This window comes from Microcebus murinus, chromosome 5 (assembly GCF_040939455.1).
Source record: "Microcebus murinus isolate Inina chromosome 5, M.murinus_Inina_mat1.0, whole genome shotgun sequence".
Classification (NCBI taxonomy): domain Eukaryota; kingdom Metazoa; phylum Chordata; class Mammalia; order Primates; family Cheirogaleidae; genus Microcebus; species Microcebus murinus.
This window is the reverse complement of record NC_134108.1, coordinates 25,547,533-25,559,967: the sequence shown is the minus strand read 5'-3', so window position 1 is coordinate 25,559,967 and position 12,435 is coordinate 25,547,533. Positions and strand designations below refer to the sequence as shown.

General features: G+C 40.1%; 1 pseudogene; it reads right to left on the bottom strand.

Moving 5' to 3' along the window:
- Positions 1-311: 311 nt before the first annotated feature.
- On the bottom strand, positions 312-4,890 carry LOC105860633 (ribosomal protein uL30-like; annotated as a pseudogene).
- Between the last annotated feature and the right edge of the window lie 7,545 nt (positions 4,891-12,435).

The following is a 12,435-nucleotide window of genomic DNA, read 5'->3' as shown; positions in this document are numbered from 1 at the left end:
TACACATGCTTGAGTCATTCATTCACCAGTGTTTAACACCTTGGGATAGAAGATCTGAGAAAGCAAGACTCCTTTCTCCATGGCATGTGATTTCATAGGTGGCAGCAGCCACAGTGGAAAACACTGGAATTTTTCCTTGGAACTGGACTGTGATGAGAGGTTTCTGCCATGAGCATAACCGACTGTCTTTTCCCCAACCCTTCCCTTCATTTTTGAAGATAGAGTGAAAATAATCTTCTCGAAGATACTTCATAGTTCCAAAACCCCAAAACACATGCTCCCAATGCACTGTGTTATCAGATATTCTGGGTCTAGTTCAGCTGGCAGATGAACTGATTGATGCATTCACCTCGATGGCCAGGTGAGCCCATCTCCTTGAGGAAGCCCACTTTATGCTTGGTAGCATGACAGGCCACTGAGAGTTGGAAAGGATGCAAGAACCATGAGATCTCCTGGAAATGCTTCCCCAGGAAGGCAAAGAATGAGGTCTTCCAAGCAAATGACATCAAACTTCCCCGAGTTCTCTTCAATCACTGTGTTATCTGTCAGAGGGATGGTCTTATTCTTGACTGTGGCTTGTCCACATTTCGAGATGAGTTCCCAGACGGACTTCAGATTCGGAAATCCCCAGGTAACATAAGATTCCACTATATGCAGCAATTTTAGGCTCTGCGGGGTGACTCTAACAAAGACGCCACTGAAAATTTTCTTTAGCCGAAGTCTCCCGATGGTCTTTTGCACCAGTGAACTCACCCTTAGGATGCGTACAACAAAGGCTAAGGAATATTTATCTGGCAATTTCAAGGCATGAGGTTTCACTTCTGGTCGTTGGAGACGCACCCTGTCGCATTGCTGCCGCCAGGAATCATGTAGAAACTATTCCAGTCGCTTAAACCTGGGCCCTTTTCCTTTCCTCTGCTCCTTCTTTGCCAAAAGTGCCTGCTTTGCCTGGGTGGCTTTGAGGGCTTGGTAAGCCTTCCTCTTTTTCAGGAGATTTTCTGGAACCAAAGGGATTTTTTTCCTTTCCTCGTGCTCCGCCATCTTTCCAGTGTTCTCTTTTTAAAATTCTTAATTGCTACTTAATAGTGCATCCAAATAGCAGAATATCTGGAACCCAGAAATGCTTCCAATGATAAAAATTATTGGACAACTTCAGTACCATACAGGCAGGAATGAAGGCTTGTATCATCACACCAGGTAAAAAATCTTGCCCAGGTAAGGTATTTACTGTGTCCCAAGATCATGGAATGGATAGTTGAAGAATAAATTATAGATACTGACCATGGCCTTTGATCTTTCACAGAAATGAGGAGTGTGGTATCCAAAATCATTTCCTTTTTTCTTGTTATGTTATATATATATATATATATATATATTCATTAATTCATGAATCCATTATTCAGGAGTATATTTTATATATTCATTAATTTTTCTTTTCCTTTTTCCCTTATTGTCTTCACTTTATACTCTATTTCTTTATATGTTAACATCCATGAAATATGTGTATGTATGTTTTTGTACATGTTGACATCTCAGAAATTTGAATCTATCTTACAACTAATGGCATGTTATATTTTAATGACAGTGTTTCTTTTTTTATGTAGAACAACATTGATAATGATGCATCTTCTAAATGATAAAGTCTTAGATTTGTTCAAATTCAAAATATAGGATGTGTTGGTAGTAGTTAACTTTATAATCTCATATTAAAAATTACAGAAAATCAAGATGGGATTGTAACTGTAATGGAGAAGGAATAAACATCACCCAGAAATACCAGACTCAGTCAGTAAATGAGACCAAGCCTGTCCACTAGGAGAGAGTGTGAGAGTGTTCTCTTTTTTGAGGTAAAGTTGTATTATGTTAGACTGGTGTGTGCAATGCTGCTATTAGAGTTTGGAAGACTGAATATGGGAGAAGGGTAAATGTTGGGCAATCAATAATAGACTACAGTGGACACCTGTCATATGTGTATGTCTGAAATCATTTGCCTTTCCAGTCATTGGGAATACTTCCTTCTTCAGGCAAAACTCTGAAACTGCATTTTCCAGACATTTGACAGTGCACAGGTGACAGCTTCCACCAGGCAGATGCACCAAGAAACAAAGAGGTTGGAGGAGAGAAAAAAATTTCGAACAATTCATGTGCTAAGGAAGAAATACTGTAAGTTACAAGTGGAAAGACTGATGTGATTGTCAAAACCATGCTGAAGTACGAAAACCTCATTTCTTCAGATGTAGAATCATTTCAATGACCACTTGTTTGGCATTCACACTATCTAGTTGTATGATGGGGATTATTTCAAGCTGGAGATTAACGAGATAGGAATGGCAGAAAGTCAGTAAGATACTAAGTCTAGGGCTCTGGGAAAGCAGTTTATTTATAGGGTGTAGGATAAAGCTATGGGCTGGAAAGTCAGAGACAAAGGGGATGGAGAGGAACTTAGGAAAGTTTAGGATAATAAGCAAACATTGTGATAGGAAAAAAATATAAAAACAAAAGATATTTACACACAAATACTGTACAAATAACTTGTTTTAAAAACCCCCCAATGTCAGGGATTACCCTTCCATTGGTTGTCCACTTCTTTGCTTTTATTGCCACTGGGTCCTGAAAGACACATGCAGGGACAGGTCAGACCAGGAAAGGAAAAGAAGTCAATGGCAAAATTTTCCATTTCCTCTCTTATTTTGAAACTGTCTCCCATATTGTTCCTGAGGGGAAATTGTGCCCACTGCTTTCTCCCTTCTTTACACATAGAAGTTCAAATTGAACAAAGTCTCTAGAGGACAGGCCCCTTGTAGTAGTTGGTTTCAGCTACTAGATTCCCAGAAACGCCCCTGATGCTCCCCACTTTTGCAGTCTTTACAGTGAACTTGGCATTGTATAAGTGTTGAAGCGCAGAGTCATTTAAGTTTACAGAATGCCTTCCTAGAATAAGGTCAGAACAAAGTACAAAGATCGATCTTAATTAATTTCTGCTCCAAACTGCTTTTATTCAACTAAAGTGTGGCCAAATAAAAAAAAAGATGTTTCTCCCATTGAGAGTTGGAATCTGTGTCTTCTCTCTGCATATCTAAGTGGGTTGTGTCACTGCTTTAGCCAATAGAATACAGTGAAAGTGGCAATTCTGGGTCCAGGACTTAAGAAACTAACAGCTTTCATTCCTCTGTCCTGGAACACTAGCTCTTGACTGCTCTTAGCCAGCTGAACCTCCATGTAAGAAGTCCTGGTGCTACACTGCAGAAACCATATGATGAGATCCTGACTTCGAGGCAGACGCACTGTGTATTGTTTATCGACTTGTCTGAGTAGGGTGAGACAGAACACACTCGCACTCAGCAAGTTATATGAAGCAGGTTTATTACATAAAGATAGACAGCAAGGAAGAGAAGAGCTTTAGGATCCACTGTGAGCTGGTCCTCCAAGGCTCAGCAGAGCTGCCTGGGGTAGGTAGATGGAGTCTCAACTGGGAGTGGCCCACTTGTAACACAGCTGAAAGGCACTGAAAGGCAGCCCACCCAGGTTATACACCTCAGGTGTAACAGGACTCACTCGGTGAAAGTTTTGAAGAACATCCTGCTTCCTGGGGCAGAGGAACAATGCCCAGGCTGTCCCAGACAAGTTTTTCCCTAACTCAATATGTCACATTCTCTAGGAGGGACAGGAACAAGGCCTGGGCTATTTCAGGCAGTTTCTCTCTATCTCACAATGCTGCATGCCCAGTAAATTCTACAGTTATTCTTGAAAACTACAAGCAAGAAAGCAGGGACAACTGGGTCAATTCAAGGCCACGTAGGGGACTGTCGGGCACAGACACTACATGGAGAGGCACCCAGCTGAGCCCAGTATCCCAGCCTTTTCTTCCAAGAATCCAAGTATACCAATAAGGGTATCTTGGACCCTCCAGACCAGCCCAAGCCACCAGCTGTGTATCACCGAATGACCCCACGTCAGTGCCACATAGAAAAGAAGTGCCCAACCACATTATGCCCAGATGCCTGAAACACAAAACCATGGATATACAACCATGTGCCACATAACAATATTTCAGTCAACAATGGGCCACATATACAATGGTGGTCTCTTAAGATTGTAATAAAGCTGAAATATTTCAACCACCTAGTGGCATTGTAGCTATCATAAAACCATAAAGCAAGACGTTACTCATGCAAATCTATGATAAAAAAATAAATCAAGGAAACCACCACAGACATATTTCTGGAAAGAGTGACATCTCCTCAAGAAGAACCTCAGGCAGGTCCCTCAGAAGGTATTCTGGTGGAAGGTATTGTCATCATAGCAGGTGGCAGCTTCATGCCTGTTATCACCCTTGAAGATAACATGTGGCGGTGGAAGACAGCGATATTGATGATCCTGGCCCTGCGTAGGCCTGGGCTGATGTGTACATTTGTGTCTTAGTCTTTAACAAAAATGTTTGAAAAATTAAATAACTAAATAAATAAATGAATTTTAAAATAGAGAAAAAGCATATAGAATAAGGATATAAAGAAAGAAAATATTTTTGCCCAGCTGTACAATGTCTCTGTGTTTTAAGCCGGGTGATTACAAAAGAATTAAAAACTAAAAATGTTATAAATAAAAAAGTTATAGTAAGCTAAGGTCAATTATTATTGAAGAGAGAAAATGTTTTAAATGAATGTATTGTGGCCTAAGTGTACAGTGTTTATCAAGTCTACAGTAGTGTACAGTAATGTCCTTGGCCTTCACATTCACTCACCGCTCACTCACTGACTCACCCAGAGCAACTTCCAGTCCTGCAAGCTTCACAGTGTCCTATACAGGTAGGCCATGTTTTTATCTTTTATACTGTATTTCACTGCACCTTTTCTATTTGGGGGTATATTTAGATACACAACTACTGACCATTATGGTACAACTGTCTACGGTATTTGGTACAGTAGCAAGCTGTACAGGTTTGTAGCCTGGGAGCAATAGTCCATACCCTACAGCCTAAGTGTGTAATAGGCTGAACCATCTAGGTTTGTGCAAGTACACTCTGTAATATTTGCACAGTGATAAAATGGCCCAACAATGCATTTTTTAGAACACACCCCCATTAAGTGATACATTACTGTAATTATATAGTTTTTGTTTACACCACCAAATTTTGGGATAGTTAGTTATAGTCATAGATCATCAGAATAAAAGTATGGCTGAAAAGCTGCTTGTAAATACTATTTTTATAAATTTGCCATAATTTTTCCTTAATTTACTTTATAATTTTAGAGCTACCTTCTGTTCTTTCTGGTGAGTACTTTAAGAATTGTTGTCCCTTAAGCCCCTCTGTTGAGGAGCTAATGAGCTGGCAACATACGCTTATGCTCATTTGGGAGTTCCACACTGATGAAGCTGTAAAATGAATACTTTATTAAAAAATAATATAAAATACAAATCTTCCTCTTCTATCTCATTGTCGCTTCTATTCTATTAATAGTAAGTAAAGCACTGACATTTCTGAGTTTTATAGTGACTAGGACACGTCTTCGTTTTGCACATTTTTAAAATAGGAGGGTAAGTCCCACAGTGGCTGCACTCCAAGCTTCATCCACCTAACGCCTACTGGGCAGGGTGGGTGAAGCTATTTGTGGATCTATAAAGCGTTTCGGCTCCTCCTGGGTAAAATGTGGCGTTTGAATTATAAGACCATTATCATTAACAATTGGCAGGAGGCTGCTCTCATTTCTCCCGGCGAGATTACAGGCCTTGCGGGATGTTTCTTTAATCACCACGCTGCCCTCACCTGAGAGAGGCTTGCACTGCTTGAACCGGAGCCCACTCGGCTCCCTGGGGCCCCAGCATCCGTTCGCTCTGAGGAGCAAGAGCAAGGTCTAGGGCGAAAAAACGAAATGCCTTTGCCAGTCAAAATGGTTATGGCAGTTGGTGAATATTACCTAGAATATTGCTTCAGGGGAATTCAATGTAAGAAATGTCAGAGAAGGAAAAAGGGATACAGTTAGGTCAGCTTTAGCCATCAGCTTAATCAGTGTGCGCACACCTGGACATTTTTATATAGCACCTCAGCCACCTTTGAGTTGGCATACATAGCTACACGATGTCAACCTGCTTTTATTTAGTAAACTAACAACAGCTGTACATTACAGAATGCCCGATGTATGCTAGTACTCTAAATACTTTTGCTCGTTTAATCATTGTAGTAGTTCTGTAAGTCTGTATTTTTTATCATATCGATGGGCCAATCTGAGGCTGCAGGAAGGTTAGCAGTTTGTCTGCCCAGGGTTGCCCAGTTATGAAATGGCATAAATAGGATTCAGACACTTTCTGATACAAAAGTTGCTCTTCTGTCCACATCTATACACTACATTGATACAGACAAGCCTGGAATTCACATGCTTTTAAAAAACAAGCAAATAAACAATAAACTAGAAATGTAAGAATATTGGAAGAAAGTATCTTGCTGTGATGAGGGCTCTAAAAGGGGTATTTACCGGTAAGGAGATAGTGATCCAACACTGAAATAAACACTTGAAAAACACAAGAGCAGTAAAGAATAAAAATACACTCTAGTAAAATGCTTACTAGTATTCAGGACTCTCCAAAGTACCCATGTACTTACTTCATCCTCCGTAATGAGTCTATGGGATGCGTATTGTGAATAGGCCCATCTTACAAATAAGGAAGCTGAGGCACTGAGAGGTTAAATAATACGCCCAAGTTTGCACATCCAGCAGTAGTGAAGCCAGGCTCTAAGTCAGGAACCTTGCTTCAGAGTCCAGCCCCTTATCTGGAATGTATTGGCTGGAGTCGGAATCCTGGTTCTGCCACTTTCTAATTTAGTGACATTACTTAATTTTTCGAAGCTGTGTTTTCCTCATCTGTTAAATAGGGATGATGACATCCAACTTATGGAATTGCAGTGAGAATGACACATTGATGCCTGGCCCATAGCAGGTCCTCAGCAAACGTTAGTACTTTCTAAATTCCTGGCTATTTCCCCTCTGTTTCTCCCCTCCTTTCTCTCTCATTCTTGCTCTTCCCTCATCCTTTCCTGCTTTGGTTCACGGTGGCTGCCTCATGTGCTTCCCGTGCTGTTTGCATCCACAGTGCAAAGTGCTAGAGTCCTGCCTTCCAGCGTGGGGGGGGGGTGGCGGGGGGTGCGGATAGCAACAAGGATGGTGCTCGGAACCTTCGCCACTCTCAGCTCTTCCTCCCCCTTCATCCAAGGCAAAGCCACAAAAGGTCACTTCCTCAGGAAGTCTGATTGAGGCCCTGGGGTGAGAAAATAGCTGTTGCTCTAAAGATCAAAACTAGTCCAATGGAGAGTTCAAGCAAGTCCCTGCAGGAAAGGCTGGTACCAGAACTGGGACTGCTCCAAGACTGTCTATTTGGTGACAACACCATTGTCATAAAGTCTGTTTTTGGTTTTGTCTGCATGAGGCCCGTAGAACCAGAGCTGAGGAAACATCAGCTGGGCTGGCACAGCCCTTATTTCTTTCATATCCCCCTTGTCAACAGTTTGAAAGTGAGATGGCTAATTTTGTGCCTGACAAGAAAGGACGGATCATTTTCTCGGATGCTGTTATCAGCAGAGTCAGAGCTGGTACACTCTCTGAGGGAGTCCCTGAACCACAGGTTACTGGCAGGCAGACAAACACTCGCTGACAGCCATTTGTGACCAACTATGAAACGCCATCTGCTGTGGTCGGGGGAGGAACAGCTCCAGCAAGTTGAGAGCATTATAGAGCCCCTTCCCTGTGTTGACTCAGGGAAGCCCTTAGGTAGCCCTAAAGGAAAACCGATTTTGTACTCCTGGATTATATATATCATCAAGATTTGTACGTATATAAATTTTAGAATGTTGATGTTTTTGTAGAAGTAAAAAGAGTCAAATTCACCTTCATGTTAAAATGCAAACATTAAACCACTGTATCCAGCAAAAACAAGATTGTGAAGTAAATACAGGCCAAAACTGAATAGAGTTCCTTTGGAGATTTGAATCAAATTGTGCTTAGACATCATCAAAAGGACAACAAAGACTGGATTGGTATGTCCTTGAGGTTTTTATATGAGATTTTAAAAAAATCGTATTATTCCTCCACTGTAGGTGGAGCTGACAATTTCTGGGAGTTCTACTTTATAATTCAAGATGATTGTCAAGAAAAGTACTGTTATTTATCATGAATAATAAAAATGTTATTCAGAGGCAAAAGACACTTTACTGGGAGGAAAGGCTTCAGGTCTTTAAGATACTTAGGAAAAGGGAATCTTCTTGCTCATTAACTTTAATAAGGCACACAGCCAAAGGCACAAGCCAACCCTGTCTCTCTCTGGTTGAAAGTCTGGGCTTTCATTTTTAGGAGTCTTAATAGTCCTGCCTCATGATTAAGTAATGAGAGCTGGCATCAAAATATCTGAAGTTTAGCTGATCTTGCATTTATTCTTATAGGTCTAGGGAAGATCATAAAACAAATGTTTTAAAGCCAAACAGACAAGCAAATTAGATAGAGAGAAAGAGAGAGACAGACAGACACATACATGCTTTCACAGCAGAAAAATGCCAGTTACTGACTCAGGGGGCTTGGCAGGGGTTACAAGGTTTGCTAGAGAGAAATACTTCATACAGTTTAAAATGTCCGATTTCTATAATATAGCTCTCAACTGAAAAGTCAGTCCATGGCTTCATTCTGGTTAAAACCTATTGGAATGTCCGTGCTTATGTCTTTTCAAAGTTCTTAAGATGGAAGAGAATGTGGATGTGTGTCCTTGCATTTTAATCTCCCAGAACAGAAGAGTAGCTGCTGTTCTGAAGCTGAAATCCAATAACCTGGAGTGAAGACTCCAGATTGTCTCTGAAAAAATCTATGCCCAGGAGGGAGAGGAGGGGCAGAGGTGGTGATCCAGGCCTTTATGAATCCCCATTACACCAAAGCGTGGGTATGACCTGCTCATGGGAACATAACACATCGGTGATGGAGGATAAGGAAAAAAGATTTAAATGTGCTTTCACTTATGGCCGTGCAATATGAAAAACAAATCTAAACATTTGTCTGTAGAATCAGGTGATGATTGGCTCTCTGCTGTCTCAAGGGGAGCAGGGAAATGGTCCATGCACCTGCCACCTAATTCAGTTTAAAACCTGACACATTTACCAAGAGTGGGCTGGCATAATGAAGTTCATTCAGGCTGTCACTGGAGTCAATAACTTATCCCCAACTGCTTTTGTTTCAGCAGCGGCAGCGCCTCTGATCGGGCTGAGGTACTTATTCAAGTAAAATTTATTTTCAATTGCCAGCCATAATGCCACGGGCACAAGCCTGGCTTTGACAGGACCTTTTGCTCAAGGCTGCACTATTGTTAAAGTTTGTGTCCATTGTCCGGGGTCTTTGATCTGTCAAAGCCGCTTAACAAGCTGGTTAAAAACTGTTTCAGATAACAGGTGTGTCCTTTGAGGACACAGGGACATTTTTCAGCTCTTTTAAAGGACTGGTTTAAGGACTGACTAAAATTTACAAGCTGGTTGGTGGTGATATATGTAAAGCACTTTTAAAACAAGAAAGTGAGATTTAATTTCTTTACTTCCTTGGATTTCTGCAACAAGCAGTCTTTTTGAGTGAGAGATTTAAGAGACATGTTTGTTTTTTAAATCAAGTCAAGTGTTAAATTATTTGTATGTAGATTTGTATGGAATTAGGGCCAAAGCTCAGCACAGTAGAGGGGTGAGAGGCCCCTGCAATGCCCAAGGAGGGGCCAGTGGTCGGGGCATGGGCAACCAATTACACCTGAAGATTTCAAAGTCTTCTAACTTCCAGAAAGGGCAACTTGCCAGCAAAGGACGCTAGGCATACATTAAGACAGTTGGAAATGTACTCCTTTTCCTAACTCTCATGCCAGAAAAGCTAAAGTTAGATATTACAGAAGTTCTCTTTGGGGGGCAAATTATTTCTTCCTATTTGTCCTAGAGATTTCCCCATATTTATCTGAGGGAAATACACTCAGCTGCCACTTTTCAAGTCTATCACAAACCGTCTTACTCCCTCTCCTCTATGGCAGTCATTTTGTTTTGGCTGAAGATTAATGGGGCTAAATAGAGGTAGGGCTTGAAGGCAGGGCGGGGACACGACCACAATTGGGTCATTTACACTATTCATCTGCATAAAGCTGCTTCCAGTTCACCAAACCCTCTCTGGGAAAGAGCAGAAATTAAAGTGAGTTTTAACTCTGATTGCAAACCTCAGGCAAATGCCTTCCACTAAACACTTAACTTTCTAAATATTTTTAAATTGGTCCAGAAATCAGAAGGTAAAAGGTTAAACAGGCCAGCAGTATCTTTTTAGTTCAAAACCATCTCTGAAGAAAGGAATTAAAAAAATTAACCTAAAATAAGTATGGTCATTCGTTTTTCTTCCTAAAAAGTTAAGTCTGAATGCAGGTATTATATCTAAAGAAGTTTCTTTAATGCTCTTTAAAAGAGGAGATTTAAAAAAAATAGGAAATTTATATTTTAAAAAAATCTTGTTAAATATGTTTCTTACTCCTCACAAAACAAAGTAAAATGAAACAAAATGGAAAAAGTAGAAGGAGCGCAGTAAACGTGTTTACTACACGTAAAAAAGCCCTTACTACATACAAGAAAGTTCTTACTACATGTAAATGTTTAATATGTTATAGAGAGATCCTCAATCAGTGGGAAAGGGAAGGGAGAATCAATAAATTCAATATATCATTTTGGGGAACACAGTCATGTAGGGAAAAAAACAATTTTGGTTCTTACCCTTCACTGTACCCGGAAGTAATTCTCAGGTGGAGGCACGGTAGCTCAAATCTGGGTGGAGGCTGTTTAAAATTGGGCAAGATATTTGCTTCTCTAAGCATCAGTTATAACTGTAACTCATTCAGAAAATGGGAACAAACATATGGCTACCTGAAGAGAATGGTTCAAGGATTAAATATGATAATTTTTAAAAAGTAAGTTTGGGGCCGGGCGCGGTGGCTCACGCCTGTAATCCTAGCTCTCTGGGAGGCCGAGGCGGGCGGATTGCTCGAGGTCAGGAGTTCGAAACCAGCCTGAGCAAGAGCAAGACCCCGTCTCTACTATAAAATAGAAGGAAATTAATTGGCCAACTAATATATATACAAAAAATTAGCCGGGCATGGTGGCACATGCCTGTAGTCCCAGCTAATTGGGAGGCTGAGGCAGGAGGATCGCTTGAGCCAGGAGTTTGAGGTTGCTGTGAGCTAGGCTGACACCATGGCACTCACTCTAGCCTGGGCAACAAAGCGAGACTCTGTCTCAAAAAAAAAAAAAAAAAAAAAAAAGTAAGTTTGGGCTCTGGTTAGTACTCATTTTTTAAATTTAGTCTCGTTATATAATTTCTAATATAAAAGAACAATGGATATCAATTGTCTTGGTACTGGAGGCCTTGACAAAAGCATGAAAGTAATCAAGAGTAAACGAATTCATGGATATTACTACATATAAGTCCTCTATGTGTTAAAGAAAATAACCAAAATTAAGAGACAAAGGACAAACTAGAAGAGATATTTTTAAGAAATTATTTACTACTTTTTACATGAACATCTCACAATTTTTTAGCAAAATACTAGAATTCCAACAGACAATTCAGTAAAAAACATAAATCAATAATTCCCATAAAAAGGAAATATTATTTTTTGATAACCATAATACCACAGTTTAACTTCTTCGAGTCCCAGGAACTTTGTCAATATTGTTAACTGTGGCATCTCCGGCATCTAGGGCAGAACCCAACACATAGCAGATGTGCCCCGCCAAATCTTCATTATTTAATAGAAAAACATTCCTCTTTGTGATAGAAAAAAACAACACAATTTTAGGCAAGTAGAGAAGAAAACAACACTAGGTATTTAAAAAGCGTTATACACATAATTGTTTATCTAGGCTGCTTTATATAGAGGAACACTAAGGAAAACTACACAAATATGAGAAGAAAGGTAAGTTTTCATTTTATAACAGGAAAAAAATAACTCTTAATTTTTCCCCTTTCAACATTTATTTTAAAGACAGACCAAAAAATATTGTTCTGATTTAAACATTCTATTTGAACTTCTATAAACCTCAAGATACAAAGCACTCTGCATGGGCTGCTTTTCTATTTTCGTAAGAATTGGATTTAGGATGAAACTGGTGATGTCAGTCTGGCATTTAATAGCAACTTCTTTCTCTAATCCTTTTCTATCTCAAGAATAGGTCAGAACTATCACTCACATGTGCTCATATCTAAGGAGTGTTGAAGTTTTTTCCTTCCTGTTTAACCTCCTCCTTATCCCCTTATCACTCCTTCCCGGCTCACCTAATACCCTCCACCAAAAATAAATAAATAAACAAATAAACAGACAAACAAGCAAGCTCCCTTTTATTTGGAACAAGTGAGGACAGACAGAAATCAGTTCACAGAAAAGGAGGAAGAGGGTCCA